The following is an 18,256-nucleotide window of genomic DNA, read 5'->3' as shown; positions in this document are numbered from 1 at the left end:
AGCTCTTAGTGAATGACTGTTACAGTGGAAGTGCTCATACAAATATTAAGCTGAGAAGCAGGCTCTATTTCAGTTGAGATGTAACACCAGCAACAATAAGTAATGTTCCGAAGACACATATGCTCTCAATCAGAGCTTCCCAACTGATAGTCCCTGAACTCTCAGGGAGTCTGCTAAGCCTTTGAGTGATAAACGAATCTGAGGAATGTTTCATCTCGCTTGTTTTGTAAAATATTAGTTTAACCGGTAACTATAACCAAAATAATTGATTGTTTCCATTCATCCTTGATCCTTGAAATATTTCTGCGAGGATTATTGATGACGAATTATATGCTATAATTATTGAACAGATCCAGGCAGAATGATCAATTACTATTTTCAATAGTCGTCAGTGGGCTCATAATGAGCCCATCAGCAAGTTCCTTGAAATATTCAAAGCAGCTTGTAGCTTGCAATTTGCCATAAATCTTTGGAGTCTGGTGAAGTGTCTTCTCTCACAGCGACTGCTGCCGATGGAAACCGACGACCTTCGTCGGTGGCAAGTTGCTGTAGAGTCCTCGTAGCCAGAAATGGAGCAGGTTTGGTTCCGTAGGTAACCGTATTTAGCTCATAGGTTCTGACGTCTTCCATGGGTGAAGAACGCCAAAGAATGCATTGAAGATGCCTATCTTCCGGACGTATCCAAATTTGGTGGAACATCTTCTCCACGTCTGCCACAACCATGATCTGCCGAGTTCGCCCACGAATGATGATCGCTCGTAAATCCACCTGGATAACCGGACCAGCATAGAGCGCATCATTGAGTGATATGCCATTGGACGTCCTGCAGGATGCATCAAACACGACCCGTACCTTGGTTGTCGTGGACGCTTCCTTCACTACTGGATGGTGTGGTAGGTAACACCGTTTGCTACCTTCGCTTGCTATTTCCTGAACCTCCTTCATATGTCGCAGATGTAGGTATTCGTCCATGAATGCTACATATTGCTGACGTAAATTGGAATCCCTATCCAATCTTCGTTTCGTACTGTAGAAACGACGGAAGGCGATGTCCCTTGACTCGCCAAGTCGCTGCAGTTTAACACCGTCCAAGGGAAGACCAACGATGTATCTACCGTCTTCAGCTCTTTTGACTGATTCCTGATATTGTTCCTCGCAAAGCGTCTCTTCAGGTGAAGATTTGATTTGATCTGCGACCTCTTTGTATTCCCAAAACCGTGTGAGTAAGTTTTCAAGACGATCCTTCACCGAAAGATTACAGTTGACCTGGGATATGGCATTGCCATGGTGCCGCACACCACCCAACCAAACACCGAATCGATCAACGTGGGCATATTGTCTCCGAGCGATATTTTGCGATCGATATCGAACAAGCTGAAGAAGAGTTCAATACCTATCACCATGTCTACTCCACTTGATTTGAAGAAACCTGGGTCCGCTAGCCGTACGCCTTCAGGAATGACCAATTCTCGAGTGTCCACCGTAGTAGTAGGAAGGTTAACGGTTACCTTCGGTAAAACCAGAAAATTCACCGACCGAGCGAATGATGAAACCCTTGATCGAACCTTGATCTGGACCTGATGTTTTACCAGTGATGTAGTTTGACCGATTCCTTGTACCCTGACGTCAGTCTTTGATCGAACCATCTTGAGAAGCTGACAAAGCCTTTCCGAAACAAAGTTGCATTCGGATCCAGAGTCCAAAAGCGCACGCGCTCCGTATTGGTTGCCTTCGTTGTCCTCGACAAGTATTAACATTGTAGCCAAGAAAACTTGCGATGCTGCCCCTGCTGCATTGCATACAGATATCTCCGAAAACGCCACGCTCGCTACCGTATTCGTTCCAGGACATGATGGCTCTCCGTTATCTGGAGGACAATTTGAAGCACTATTTCCAACCGTAGAAACAGTGTCCGAATTTTGCTTGAAGCAAACGAGTGTATGATGTCGCACCCTTACATGTTCGACAGGAGTCGACCGACCGACAATCCTTCCCTTGGTGACCAAATCTGAAGCAGTTTCGGCATAACGAGTGCTTCCGTAGCACACCATCGCGATCCTTGACTGACAGCCCTTGGAATGCCGGACAGCTATACAAGAAATGGTTCTCCGAACAGCATGCGCAACTGGTAGATGATTGTGACGCAGAATTGAAGCTAGCCTTCACCACGGCCCTCTGCCGTGATGCATTGGTTGATGAAACCTTGGAGTCCGATGATCGTGCCGGTATCGATGCCAATACTTGTATACGACGTTGCAAGAAATCAACCAAATCCTTGAACGTATCCTTGTCCTTTGTAGATGACTGTTCTTCCCATGATCGACGAGTAATAGGGTCTAGTCGACTAGACAGAATGTTGACCAAAAGTAAATCCTTGTATTCCGCTACCTCAACAACCTGATCAAGGGTCTGGACAATCCTCTCAAAACCTTCGACTAAAGGTTGCAGTTCCGAAACCGATTCCTTGGCAATATAGGGCATATTCAAAAGGGCTTGGATTTGTCGTTTCCTAAGTCGCTTGCTGTTATCGTAACGTTTAGTGATCAGGTTCCAAGCAACATTATAATTGGCTGCGGTAATTGCTAGAGGGTCGATTAATCCCTTGGGTTCACCCATCAAGCACCCCTTCAAATAATGTAACTACTCGACGTCAGGTAAATCCGTACGAGAATGAATGAGCGAAATGAATAAATCTCGAAAACTAATCCATTCGTCTATATCTCCCTTGAAGGTTTGCAATTTGATCTGCGGTAACCTAACGTGTTCCGATATGCTCAACGTAGAGCTGTCATGGACATTAGTTGAATGATCCATTGCCGCTCGTTGGATGTGCTCCAATTTTTCCAAAAGGAATGCCTTAATATTATAATACTGAGCGCTAAACTGCTGTCTTTCCTTAGCATACCTTTCCTCATCTGCTACATAATCCTCATGCGACATAATCTCAACCAAGGTATTGCTAAACATTTTCCACAACTAATCTACCTTGCTTAATCTAACCTGAATCTGAACTGCGCTAGTACCTTCTCTATATTTTGAGACGAAATGCTGAATATCATTGAACATCAGCAGGACCTCCTTGAGCTTGAGCTGCAATGCTCGTAGGCTCGGCGACTTCCCAGCTCCAAGCATGATGATTGTTGGTTGTTACACGGTCGGGGTAAATCGAAAAAAGATTCAGGTGTAGTAGCAATATAAATGTCTGGCCTCGGCTAAACATATACTCAGTAAGACTGACCTGACAGAACAGTCACTTCGACCAAAAGGTTTCGAAATGCTGAGGAAAATCCAAGTCCAATTCCAAAATATCCAAATCGCATTAGCAGTCCAACCGATCGATCAATTGTCGCATCCACGGTGACGACTCGAACAGCAGTGATCAAAGAGTGCAAAATAAGCAATGTAGTATCCAAAATAAACCTAACTTCGGCAGGCCATATACTGTAGCACAAACCTTCACAAAAGCTACGGTGCGCTGTTGGCCTTCTCACGAAGTATAGTGCAGCAGTATGGTAGATAAAATCGGTCCAAATCCAATACAATCTCAATCAAGCAAACATGTGTAAGGAGATAGATTCATGTAGTATCAAAATGAGTCGGCCTCGGCTGGCCATATAGTGCAGTAACTAACCTTACAGGAAAGTTGTCTGCAAAATAGCAGATTAGGTACCGAATCTCGATCCAGACGTAACCAAGTTCTTTGTTCTCAGGGCTCATGCAGTGTGCAAACGGTCAACAACAATACCGGTCGAAGAGGATTATATAATTAAAATGTGTATATAGTCTGCAATGTCCAGGCTGGCTGAACACATACTATTGTTCACTAACCTGACAGACCATTAACGCTGGCCTCCTCTTCGATCGATGTGTTGTGCAGGATTTCCGTATGGTGTTTCACTCGCCCGACACCAATAGCAAGTGATATCTCGATAGTCCGACGAATCCGTTGCCGATGTAGATGATATGCCAGAGAGCCTCTCTCGGTGACCATGTTGTAATGATGACGTCGTACCAAACGCACGTGCTCGATGTCCCGAAGTAGTCGAATGTTGTTGTCTTCGATGACGAATGATGATTATGCAAGGGTATCCCCGATGACGTAATCCTTGTTGCTTCCAGTAATTCTCAATGCATAGGAAAATCGAAGTGTGGTGTTAGTACTTGCACGAATTGCTCCGGCTGGACATATACATAGTACATTCATGCAGTTACGTTAGAAAAATGTTACTGCCAACAGGTCCAGCGCAAGTCCGAAGTCCAATGATGTCTTCATAGCGGTCGAATGTGAACCTTAAAATCCGAAAGAGTGTGTTCCAGGGCATATGGTTGTTTCCGATCCAATGAATATTCCAGGGGATTTCCAGGTGCTCGTACGTCGTTGTCGTTGGATTCCGTGTTACCAATAGAGAAGTGTTAGAAGGAGTCCGGAATGTCCAGCTTCGGCAGGACATATATAGTAGCTATACTGACCTATGCAATAGCCAACGGTGCTGATGTCCAAGCCAGATATAGCGTCCAAGATGGTGACACCGTCCTCTGTTCTTTACAGATGATGGCGTTATCCTTTGTATCCAACGACAATAGGCGACAATTGATGCGATAATTTGGCGGTTGCAAATGGCGTTCCAGCGGATGGCGTTTCGGTGATTATGAGCGGGCTTGTGAGTTCCAAAGTCCTACCGGGTCCCTTATCCGGTTCGAAGGACCAAATGTCGGGGTGTATGTGGAGCCAACCGATGTATTATATCCTATCCAATCATCCTCCTATCCAATCAGGGTGAGGATTCCCTTGTGGACTGTATGGGGTAATACACAGTCCCGACACTGGCGAAATTCTCCACAAACCGGCTCTTCCTTCCACGATATTGAATTACCAAACACACGCGACGTACAATTGAATAACACAATTTATTTAAAGAAACAACACACTACAGTTAACATTTATTTCTACTTAATTTAACATTGAACACTTTAAACTTAAACTCTAACATCGAGTATGCGACCGCGCAACCGGACCATACGGAGCTAACTGATCTGCCTCTACATCTCCCATCAACCCACTACCTATTTGCACAACCTGGATCCTAACTCCGACACCCGAACTATCGACCCGACGTCATTGATTTGAAACGGTTCAGGTACCGAAGTAGTTGTCTCGAAGTAGCTTCTCCACATTTCTCAACTACGTAGGTCTAAAGATCTCTCTCAGCAGACCCAGTTTCATAGGCGTAGCTAGGCATCTGATTCCTCTTTATTTGAAAAATTCTAACTCCGAAACAGTTGATTTCAGAGAAAAATGTTTAATGAAGAAGTTGTAGTGAACCGTTTGGACTATAAGAAAAAAATATACACTGAAAAAATAACTTGAATTTCAAATTACACAAAAACCCCATTTTAATTTTTTTTAATTTTCACCATAGAATCTTGATAATACAAAAATGTTTGGGACAAAGTTTGATGATGGAGAAATTTTTAATAAAAAAATTTTTCTAAGAACAACTTTTGGTCGATTTTCAAAATTTTGATATTTTGTCCAAATAAATACGTTCTGATGATACAGTAAGCATCTTAAAATGGTTCTAAGCCATAATGATTACATTAATAATTTCTCTGGAATTAGCCATTTTCGAATGATATCGAGTTTAATGCAAAAAATATTGTTTAAGTATTAAAATAGGTCATTGTCATTAGTTATTCGCGTTTCTCCATTAATACGTTTTCGAGAGTAAGACCATATTTTTTTCCACTTACTTATTTTACTTGATGGAGAATCACGATTAATCGAATCTAATCCAAATCGAAGACTATCGAGCACGATTTTCATTTTTTTCGACCCATTCTGGATGGAATTCGTCTGTAGTAGAATGTAGTAATGCGGCAAATACAACAAAGTTAGATTTGTGAGTTCAGATATATACACAAGTCGAAGGCAAACCTTTGCCCAATAGTGGGTGTTGCCGCTGGCCACACTGCTCAAAGGCAGTCTCTCCATCAAAATCCTAAAGTCACGATAAAAAATAAACAAGAGCAATGAAGAGATAGATAATTGGCATCAGTTGCTGTTAGTTTGTCAGGCCCAACCACATTAAAACTATCTTAATTCCATTACGTATTCTAAATTATGGCAATATAGTAACTAAAATTTGACATTTTTACTAATGGATTTTTCATAGTTTCACAAAATGAATTTAATGTGTAATTAGAGTATATCACGTATATTGCGGTTATGAACACATCAACTACATCAGACCGATAGACAGCTTGTTCCGGAGAAAACCAGATAAAATCTTATATTGATGCTAACACCGAAAATGTAAGTAATTATAGATTGTTAAGGTACACAACGTATTATTTGTAGTTTAAAGCTGCGCAAACCGTGAATTTAACGTTTCTGTTCTCCGCCAACAGTTGGGGTAAAAGTTCGCATTGCACGAGACAAAAGCTCACATTAAATAAACTTCAAGGTGATGATGCCTTCTTTGACCAGGTTATCATGTTATAAGTGCGAGCTCTGGAAAGTTTGCTTCTGTTTCTACACTTATCGATTAATTTTTAAATATTAGATAAGAACCACTCAAACATAACATCGTTTAAAACTTCGTAGTACTTTGATGAAATTGTTCATGATATGAACATGCACAGCTGACCTAAATAGAAGTCAAACTTATACAGTGTTGTGAGATATCTTTCTCGTGTGCTAAAAGAGACCCAAAAGCGTGCTCAATAAATCGTTGGTAGAATTGCATCTCTACAAGAATACAGGAAATGTGACTGACAGTATAATCATCGAATTATGATATAGCGCATTGTTCCCCGTGAATTGATGTATTCTATTTGTGTTTCAGAAGAAATGAACGGAAAAATTAGCTGCAGCGCGTTGCGATTAGTGTTGCAGGCAATCACGATAGTCGACACGATTTTGCCGATAATCACCAGCGATCAATCGAATGCCGGAAGAAAAGTGTCAATTGAATGCCCCTGACCACGATAACTTCGATAGGAAACGGTACGCTTTTGTTTGTTTCTGTCATTTGTCGTACGCTGTTTCACTGTTTCACCGTATGTGTGTAACATTCGACATAACAAGCATTATCATATCATGTTGTTTATGATCCGATATGTCAAATTTTTTTGAAATCTTATGTAAATGTAATCGTGTCAGACGACATTCAATTGTCAGTTTTTGTGTATTTTGATTTTTATTCTACAGCTCGTTCTGTGTGTGGGAGGCAGTGTTTGGATTTTGATCCGAATAAGCCGATCGAAGTAAGGGGGGTCTGTAGCCTTGAGGTAACGCTTTCGCTTCATAAGCGGAAGGCCATGGGTTCGATTCCCAGCCCCTCCACAAAAAAATCAGAAGACGCCTCACGGAGGACCGCCCGCATAGAAAAATACATTTTGCCGTACATTTATAACAATATTTTGCCTTTTACTGTTAACGTTAATGTTTCACAAACCGTCAGTTTTATGTTGAACAGTACGGATCTCCGTGTTTTGGACCATAAAGAAAAGTTTAAGTAATCCATGCTGAACAGTGACAATTTATTACAGTGTCGTGATACTGTTAAATGGTATAGAGATAGAGGCTCATGAGATACAGTAGAAATGTATCCTTTCCTTTTGGCAAATGGTTTTTATTAATATTTGCACAACACACTACCACATGTATGCTTTTACTGTATGTTACTTATTTTGAACAATTTGGCAAACTGTATCACGCATTGGTATAAATTTTCATCACTTCGCTGCACACGCTTAAAACATTTGAGGAACGGTTGATGTTGATTAAGTTTCAGATTTTTTTTTTCATTTGACTTTCACATATCGCAACAAAAAAAATAGTATAATCGAGTGTGCAATATAAATTTTGAATAAATGGATGGAAATTGAAATGTCATTTCCACTTTTTTCTTCGAATGTTTTACAAATTTTTCGTGGCTGTGTTTAATTGAATGTAAATTTTTTTAAGCGTGCTACGTTTGTTTTGCTCTTGACGTAGAAAAAGCGAAAAAAAAAGTTGTGAACCGAAATTGAAATTGAACGCGTGAAACGAAGGAAATATTTTAAAATAAAGTATGAAGGTTCCTTTGGAATTGGAGTCTGCGATTACACAGCTTGCCCAACACTGCGATCGTGCTTGGACCGGAACTGGTGATGTTTGTCGTGCTGTTCCGTCTCCGCAAGATTCATCGCCGCTCGCTCGCCAGTAATCAAAAATCGACCAGCGCAGCAATCAACGAACAAGATTTTTCATAATAATAAGCCTTTGCAAGACAGGGCCAAAATCAGCACATTTAATCACCGTGTAACTGCAGAATAATTAGGTAAGAGTTAATTATTGTTAAATATTTAATAAAAATATTGATTCTTTTATTTATTTTCTGTAGGATTTGGTTTCCTTTGGTTGAAGGAAGGGCAGCAAAACTCGGTCAACGTCCAACAACACGGGCCTTGCAATCGGAATCCGAGGAGCTCTGCAAGATGATGTTAACAATTCTTTCCATATTTTGAAATGGTGTAGTCGTGATTAAAAGAAACATTTCCAGGAATTGATCAACTTCAAATGGTTCGTGGTTCTAGTTTTTTGTTATAATAAGTGCTAGTATAAATATACAAATTATTTACAATTCAACTTTTTGTTCCTTTATTTTATTAGTTGAATGAGTATGAAACAAATCAGTATGGTATAGGGTAAAAATACTATAAGGTACCGTTAAACAATCATTACACATACGTTATTTATTTTCGCTCTGCCTTTATAGTTTAACTATTTTCAAACCGTTCGCCTTACAGTGAACTGAGTGGGAAAATGGATAGTATATCTATTATTTGGCAAATTGTAGACGCTTAAATTTGTTCGGGAAAATCAGCGTTTTTTTATGGTTACATAACTTAACCGCCTATTCCCCATATTGTGATTTTCGCAATAACAATTTCCCAGATTGTCAAAACCGTTCCCGGTACTGTTGGTTTATTGTAACTTGTGAAGGTTGTGCGAAATTATCCAGATATTGTTGCAAATGGTGTGGATAATAAAGGAAACTGTAGAAATATGGTTCATATTTATGCGGGCGTGCTTTGGGGAGCACATCTATCCTCCGTCAGTATCAGATGGTGACTGAGACAAACTGACCCTCTTCGCAGGCAGCTAGCCTCACTAATACAGAGCTCTCTCCTACCTGCTCGAAACTAGATGTAAATATAGATAAGTTGAAAATAGATCTGTATCGATAAAGAAGCTGCAGATCAACTGAGTCCGGCACAGTAGTGACCACGAGCATGGAGTGCCTAAAAATAAATAAATAAATAAATAAATAAATAAAAAAAGATCGAAGCATATTCGGTGAGTGTAACAGTTCACGAACCATAACAGTTTGTGGCACATCACATTCGGAGAGCCCTATGAATGTAAACATTCACTCTCTCGTTTGGTACGTGGCACGAGAGCGTTCAAAAGCAGCAACTCTCACAGACTGCAACAGTATCGAGGCATGCGGGTGATTTATGTTTCACAAAAAAAATGGTAATAACTTATATAGGACGTTAGGCAACAATTTGTCGTTTCGATTGTGTTGTTCATATATGGCCCTCTGTTAGTTTTCAACTTCTATTCATTTCTCTCATCGCTCGCTTGCGATTACATCCATCATATTCTTTGACTACTTTTCTTACTCCCTTTCACATTAAGTAGTATCGCGTTCACCGAAAAAAGCCAATAAAATGCTCATTATGATAAAGTCATGCGGTGGTTAAACTTTGGAAATAAAACAATAAAAGCCAAAGCTTTTTTAAATTTCAAATAGCGAAGTTTAAAAGAACTTAGAGTAGTGAGTCCTAATCTTCTTGAAGCTGCGACTCCCTTTGAAGTTCTCCAAACCCTTCTAAAAAGTGATTTCTTCACCATCGCTTGAACCTTAAACCTAGTTTAATCACATGAGTAAACGTGATTCACGGCTTAAGCGAAGTTGAAGAAATCGGCCCTAAGACGCATTCCTAACCGCGGGTTTTGACCAAACGAATAGGTTTCTGTCCCACAGTGTGACGTAAAATTTGCCGGTCGTTGTATCGCTCTAGGAACAGACCATGTCTTTTGCCATGCAGCAGAGTGTGCAATATAGCCTCAACATAAAATAAAATTTCATAACTACCCGTCTCGCGTCGTCGTCGTCGTGGCGAATCCCTTCCCCCCGACTATCCTTCTTCGTCCAAGGCGCGATGCTACAAAGTAGTTAAGCATGAAGTAAAGTCCTAAAGGTACGAAGCTCCACACTCTCTGACACTATTATTGCGGAACCGTGCGGAAGACTGATAACATTTTACTGCCGGGACCTTTTTCCCAAGCCCAAGAAGGGTTGGAGGATGGGAGGTTTCTTACGCGCGGTGTTATTCCCGCCCCCTCGTTTCTGACTAACCCGCGTTGGTTGCTTCCTTCCGGAATCCTTCTACCACTTGTCGGTCGCCGCATTGAGATGTATTCTGGGCGTTGCACAATTCGGCAGCATAACGGTGAACTCCCGAAATCTTGTGCTGGCTGTTTCGATATTGTTACATGCGGAGATATGGTCCGAGGCGTAGTAACTTTTGTAGACCACCACACCGGATTGAGATTGGTTTTGTACAAAATGAAACCTGTCCGGCTTCCCGGATTTGGTTAGAATGTATGAGAACACTAATTGTCGAATTTACCTAGATCGCAATCAACCGACAATCTGCGAGGAAAGCCGAAAAACCGCATGCCCATCACGTTTTTCTCGAAACAATTAAACCTTTTCGTGATTTTCGTTTCGCAAATGAAAGGGTCAAGACGCTGACGTCTGCGATGATACTGCGAGTTTTCCATTCGCGGTTATTATCTACCGGCTTTATATTTGCTCCTTTTTCCCCCCGCTAAGAGTCCACTCCGGACGGAGGGATGAGAATAATCCCTGACTTGCTTTACCAGGCAGAGAAATCGCCTTCCCAAGTAGAGGAGGAAGTGTTGAGGAAATAATGGCAAATTATCATCATTTATATGCTAATCTAATATCATTATGCCGTCTTTAGGAGCGTCTATTAAAGTGAGAGAAAAAAATCGCCTTGGCGCTAAGTTGGCGTTCTTCGGATTTGAGGCGATTTCAGTAGGAGTTTAACCCTTTCGGTTAAGGTCATGCTTAGAGGTTTGAGAAAATGCGAGTTCGATAACCTGAACATTTGTTTCATCCAACTGATCATTGTTTTCGCAAGTATGCTTAATAAACAAAACCATTTAGAATTATATGTTTACACCAGTGGCGCGGGAAGTGGGTAGGACAGGTAGGACATGTACTACGCACAAAAACACCTGAGTAGGACAGTCAAAGAATTGTCCTACCCACGATTCAACAAAAACAAAATCAGCGGAAAGCTTGAAAAGTAAATTAAACTAATTATCTTCTGTGTATTGAACATACAAGCTCGTATGAAGAACGATTGAGAATATCGATAAGAAACTAACTGTTAGAAATGTTACAAGAAACTTTTTCTTGGATTCTGGAATCAATGGATGGTTTCTAAGAAAATATACACAGCCAACCCTGTAAATGTTCTGTGATATATTGCCATAAGCGTTCCTGGAAGTAATTCTTGACAAGTTTCTGGAACTTAGTCCCATAGTGTCATATACAGCACGAGTGTATTGGTGCTAGCGATTTCTGAAATTACGATCACTATTTCCTATCAAAGTATTGCTGAATTTCTTGACGATTTTCAAGGCAATACCTTAAAAACTCACACAGTAAGTTTCTAAAAAATGATTTTATAAATTTTCCAGTGATATATGTGATATCATTCATTCAAAAATGAAAAGCAGATTATGACGATTGTCTGAAAGCTTTTTTTGCAGGATTGTTAAAAAAATTTCAATCAAATATTTGATGAAGCTTCTGCAAGATGCAACAATTTTTAAGAATCCTCAGTTTTTTCTCCGAAATTTTTTTTCGATGCATAGAGAAAAAAACCAACACAAATTAACAGAATTTTGGCTGTTTATCAATTTGTCATCCAGGAAAGTAGAACAATCTCACTTGTTGTAAAGACAAACAGTTTTGTCTATTTTTGTCAAATATGCTTAGTAAAATTGATATAAAAAGAATATAAATATAAAGGATGTTCATATATTTTAATATGAATGATAAAGCATGTTGATCCCATGAATGATCCTTAAGACAACGCTAATAGTAGGTTTCTTTTTAGAGACTTGGTTCCGATTTTTATGTAAGTTTCTAACAATTATCCATTTTTAATGGGAGGTCTCTTTTTTCTAATTATGAATGCATTTATTCGTGATGCAAAATGGCACAAGTTCCAGAAAAACTTGGAGCGACTATAACGGGTCCAACAGGCTCTTCAAGAACTTCGGCTCAGAGGAAAAGCTTCAGGAATTATCATGGTGATTTTATTTAGATTTTTTTTTCAGAGTCTCCTACAGAGATCTCTCCAGAAACTCTTCTAGAGATTTATCGAACAATTCTCTTGAAAACTCTTCCATCGATTTTTCAAAGGATGCCTAGAAGATTTTGCTCCAGGAAATCCTTGGAAACTCCAAACCTACAACCTTTAGTAATTTCCTCAGGAATAACCTTGATTTTTTTTAAGCTATCCTAGAATTTACACCAAATATTTTTTATACTTCAACTGAATTCTCCGATTGTTACTGACGAATTCCACCCAGAATGTGTCGAAAAAACAAAAAATCGTGCTCGATAATCTTCGATTTGGATTAAATTGTGCACATGTTTTTTGGTATGATAAGCGTTTTCCAAAAATTTATCAAAAATCATTTTGACTCAAGAATATTTTGTTTAAACAGGCTCAGAGTTTCTGAAGGGATGAGTGAGAGTAGTGTGTAGTGAACCTGTGGCTGTGATTCTACGGAAGATTTCTGCTGTTTTTCCAACTCTATAAAAGCTTTCTGTGTAACTGGCCTCATCTTCTAGTATTGCGGATGCCTGGTGTATAAAATATTAGTCGCCAAACTACTAGTTCTCCCTTCCAAGACATTTTTTGTGACCGCATCTCCGTCACTTTGATACGGTTGTTTGTGAAGTTGATACAACGCCTCAAACATTCAAGAACTCACTACGCTATTGTTTCACATCTGTTGCTGTTTGAGTGGTACCCAACACAATGGTAAAAGGCAAAACCAACTTATCTGTGCCGCTGGGAAGAAATAATGATGGTAACAATGTCAAGCGCTCCAGGGACGATCTCGATAAATCAGAAGGAGATGAAATCGAGAATTTGAATGATCTCTTCGTTCGGATGCAAAATATGTTCCAGACCACCAACGCCAAAATAGATGTGTGTAAGACTGATCTGCAAACGGAGATATCGACGCTGAGAGAAGATGTTCACCAGTTCAAAGAGGAATGTACGTCTAATATCAACAAACTATCCGATTCGTTGACCGAAATGCGCACCTCAGTTCATCAAAACAAGGAACGAATCAGTGCTGTCGAGAAATCGAACGATTTGATATTATCTGGTGTTCCATACGTTGCTAACGAAGATGTGGGCCAAATCGTTCAGAGGATCGCGATTGCTCTAGGTTTCTCGGAACAGAACACACCACTGATGTTCTCAAAGCGTTTAGCTAAAATCCCTATTGCAAACGGTGCCACTCCACCAATAGTTATACAGTTTGCGTTCAAACTAGCTAGGGACGACTTTTACCGACGATACTTCACTGTACGTAATCTGTCGTTGATTCACATCGGGTTCAACGTAGATAAACGCATCTTCCTGAATGAAAATTTGACGGACCAAACACGTCGTATCAAAGGAAAAGCAATCAACTTGAGACGCACAGGCAAATTGTACGCTGTTTTCACCAAGGACGGTTGTGTATTCATCAAGCCTACTCCGGAGGATGCCGCTATTCTGATCCGTTCGTTGGATGAGTTAGATGCTTATAACCCTTCCGCTTAGTTTTTCTTATCCTCCCCATTCATCCATGTATTCTATCCTTTATTCCATGACTCCATCCATGCCTGAAAGTCAAATTTGAAACAACCTTTCCTTTTAAGCTTTTGTATAATCCTGCCTAGCTAGTCCGTGGCTCCCATCCTTGAGTTTTCCTTCCAATCTTCTTTCCTAAAAGTCTTGACCTGCTGTTGGAAATGGGGGACCTGCTCGGGATGAATGCTGCTGCTGTTGTTGAAGATACTGTTGCTGCTGTTGCTGTTAGATATCGTTATTGATTGCTGCTTGGATGCTTTTCTATCGCCATTAAGAAATTAATTTGATGCTGATCTTCGGTAGATTCACTATGAATGTGTTGAATATGATGATTGAACTATTGAATTATTGTAAAATGAATGATTACTCATTGCTCTTTTTGATTGTTGATTCCTCAGGGTTGGGTTACACGACGTGTTTATGCTGGTTTGATCGATTGTTACTTTACTACGATGCCGGGTGAAAATTTCAGTAATGCCTCTACAAATGTGTGTATTCCACGAGTTGTGATGAATTGCGCGCTGGATTCAGACTACCTCAATATTTGTCATGCAAACATTCAAAGTATTTGTGCACGTGAATTAAGTAAGTTTGAAGAATTCAAATTGTGTTTTCATAATAGTAAAGTTGATGTAATCTGCTTAAGTGAAACCTGGCTCACGGATAACATTCCTGATTCACTCATTGAAGTAGAAGGGTATAACATTGTTAGAAATGATCGAATTCACAGTCGTGGTGGGGGTGTTTGTATATATTATAAAAGTTTTTAAAATGTAAACTTCTTTCTGTTTCAGAAGCTATGGTTGGAAATGGTCACATGAGCCGCACTGAATTTATGTTTTTAGAGATTATGCATAATTATGATAAATTTTTGCTATGCGTATGCTACAATCCTCCAGGAACAGATTGTTCGGAACTCCTATTCGATAAATTGGGTGATCTTTCTCTGCAGTACCGCAATGTTTTATTATTAGGTGATTTTAATACTAACTGGAACAAAACGGATAGTAAAACGGAACGATTTAAAAGTTGCTTAGACAATTACGGCTTAAAATGCTTAAATTCAATGAACACCCATTTCCATCATAATGGTAGTTCTTTATTAGATCTCGTTTTGACCAATAATCCAGAGTTTGTATTGAACTTAAATCAAGTTTCGGCACCTGCTTTTTCGAAACACGACGTACTTTTTTGCTCAATCAATATAAGTAAATCTAATGAAGAAACTACTCGTACATATCGTGATTATAGTAGCATTAACGTGCCTCACCTAATAAATGCGTTTAATGGCATTAATTGGAACCTTCTTTATAGTATGAGTGAGAGTGATTTAGCCTTAAACTTCTTCAACCTACAACTACTAAGATTGTTTAATGAATTTGTACCTGTTCGTACAACAAAGCCTAAGAAAAATCCGTGGTTCAATCAAGAAATTGCAAATGCAATAGTCGAACGCAATATCGCTTATCGTCTTTGGATTGCTAATAGATCTACTTTCAATCATAACCAATTTAAACGTCTTCGTAACAGAACTACTACTTTAATTAATAATGCTAAGGCAAATTATGTGTCAGATAACCTTTCAGCTTCTAGTACAAGCAAAGATTTGTGGAAGAGAATTAACAATTTAAATATTTCCAAGACTTCTGAACGTAATGATAAATTCGATAACAGCATTGACGAAATCAACGATTATTTCAGCTCAAACTTCACCTTCGATGAGGATTTACCATCTGTGCCACCTAAAAATGTATATGGTTTCAGATTTTCCGAAATTTCTGAGAATGATATTATAATTTCTATCAATTCTATAAAATCTAACGCAGTAGGCTTGGACGAAATTCCCCTACGTTTTATTAAACTTTTGTTTCCTTCCATTTGTCCAATCATACATTATATTTTCAACTTAATTGTATCTTCGTCAAAATTTCCTCAAGCATGGAAACATTCAAAAATAATTCCTATAAAAAAGAAGGCAAAAACGTTAAACTTAGAAAATCTCCGTCCAATTAGCATTTTATGTGGTTTATCAAAAGTCTTTGAGCGGATTTTGAAATATCAAATTCAAGAGCATATCGAAAACTTTGACCTCATGCATACTTTCCAGTCAGGGTTTCGACGTGGTCACAGTACAACATCCGCTTTTCTAAAAGTACACAATGACATTCTTTCAGTTATCGATAGAAAAGGTGTAGCATTTCTTTTCCTTTTAGACTTTTCTAAAGCATTCGATAGGGTTTCACATACCAAGCTTTTAAAAAAACTATCCTATGATTTTTTATTCTCTAGACCAGCAGTAAATCTTATGCAATCATATTTATCAAATCGAAGTCAATCAGTTTTTGCTGGTGGAGCCTTTTCCAAGACCTGTTCTATTTTGTCTGGAGTACCGCAAGGCTCAATCCTTGGGCCTCTTTTATTTTCTTGCTTCATCAATGATTTACCTAACGTTCTAAAACATTGTAAGATCCACATGTTCGCCGATGATGTGCAACTCTATCTGGCTCTAGAAGAAGTTGATTTGTCACTTATGTATCAGCTAATTAATGATGACTTGTCTCGCATCATACGTTGGGCGGATGAAAATCTTTTGCAAATCAACGCTTCTAAAACAAAAGTGATGTTTATTTCAAGAAGCACTCATAACTACTCCTTGCCATCGTTTCGTCTAGGCAATGATCTTTTGGAGTACGTTAATAAGGCATCAAATCTAGGTTTCATAATTCAAAATAATCTTGAATGGGACAGTCACGTCAATAATATGTGCAGCAAAATTTATAGCGGATTGAGATTGTTGAGAATTTCATCAAATATGTTACCAACTTCAGTAAAATTACAACTTTTCAAATCATTGCTGCTTCCGCATTTCATGTACGGTGATGTATTACTTATAAATGCTTCTGCCAGAGCTATAGACAGACTCAGAATAGCATTAAATTGTTGTGTACGTTATGTTTATAATTTGTCAAGATTTTCTCATGTGTCACGTTTTCATCCCAAGTTGATTGGATGTCCATTTTATGATTTTTTCAAAATGCGATCATGTCTAACTTTGTTCAAGATTATTCGATTTGCAACACCTTCATACTTGTACGAAAACTTAAACCCTTTCCAAAGCTATCGCACTAGAAACTTTATAATACCGCGATATAATACAGCACACTTTGCGAATACCTTATTTGTAAGAGGCATAGTATTCTGGAATCAATTACCAAATGAAACCAAAAACTTAAATACTTTCAAAAGCTTCCAGCAAGAATGCGTCAAATGGTTCAACAGGGGGAATCAACAAAATTAATAACTACGGAGTATCAGAAACATAATATTAAGTTAAATGTATTCCTTCAAAAATAGCTAATTGTAGCGCTTTAAAAGGAATTTTCCTTATGCTACATTGATATGAACAAGTAAATAAATAAAAATAAATAAATGGCCTATATATTAGAGTGGTTAAAAAATCGATTTTGCTCCACACCGCTCATTCGATTCTAGATCAAATTCTGAGTGTCCTCCCAAAATTTGAGCTCTTCAGGATGAAAACTGAGACTGCACAGACCCTTTAAAGTTTATATGGGAATTACTATGAGAAAAGCAACCAATTCATTCAATCGGTCATAGTATTTGCCCATGTGCTCTTGGAGATTAGAACTACGTTGATACTGTGAAATACATTCATCAGCTACAACTTTGCCGAAGACCGTTCTCAAATCGGACGCCTCAGTAATTAGTTATTGATTTATATCCAGTCCCAAATTCTTCAGCAGTGCTCATTCAACTTCTGAACAGGCAACATTGCTGCACCTGGCGCGAAAGATAGCACGCACAAATCATGGCTACTATGTTTTACTGCATATACCCAGTGATGCCTGCAGAACAGCCCAATAATTATAGTCAAAGTATTACAACTCATTCAAAAATCAATAACTAATTACTGGGGCATCCGTTTTAAAAACGGTCTTCGGAAAAGTTGTAACTGATAAATGTATCTCACAGTATCAACACAGTTCTAATCCTCAAGAGCACATGGGCAAGCACCATGACCGATTGAATGAATTGTTTGCTGTCCCATAGTAATTCCCATATAAACTTTAAAGGGCTTGTGCAGTCTCAGTTTTCATCCAAATGAGCTCAAATTTTGGGAGGACACTCAGAATTTGATCTAGAATCGAATGATCGGTGTGGAGCAAAAACGATTTTTTGAACCACTCTACTATATTTTTACATGCACCTTTTCGAAAAATTCTTACTCCAAAACTTTTGATTTATGAGAAAAATGTTACAT

At 38.9% G+C, this 18,256-nt stretch overlaps 1 long non-coding RNA gene across 1 annotated transcript; it reads left to right on the top strand.

The window, feature by feature from the left end:
* Positions 1 to 7,384: 7,384 nt before the first annotated feature.
* LOC110677209 lies at positions 7,385 to 8,632 on the top strand. Its single transcript, XR_002501024.1, has 2 exons — positions 7,385 to 8,324; positions 8,388 to 8,632. It is a non-coding gene; the product is annotated as an uncharacterized LOC110677209 (long non-coding RNA).
* Positions 8,633 to 18,256: the final 9,624 nt, after the last annotated feature.

The sequence above is a fragment of the Aedes aegypti genome, chromosome 2 (genome assembly GCF_002204515.2).
Source record: "Aedes aegypti strain LVP_AGWG chromosome 2, AaegL5.0 Primary Assembly, whole genome shotgun sequence".
NCBI classification, from domain to species: Eukaryota; Metazoa; Arthropoda; class Insecta; order Diptera; family Culicidae; genus Aedes; species Aedes aegypti.
The sequence above is the reverse complement of the archived record's forward strand: the minus strand, read 5'-3'. Positions and strand labels throughout refer to the sequence as shown.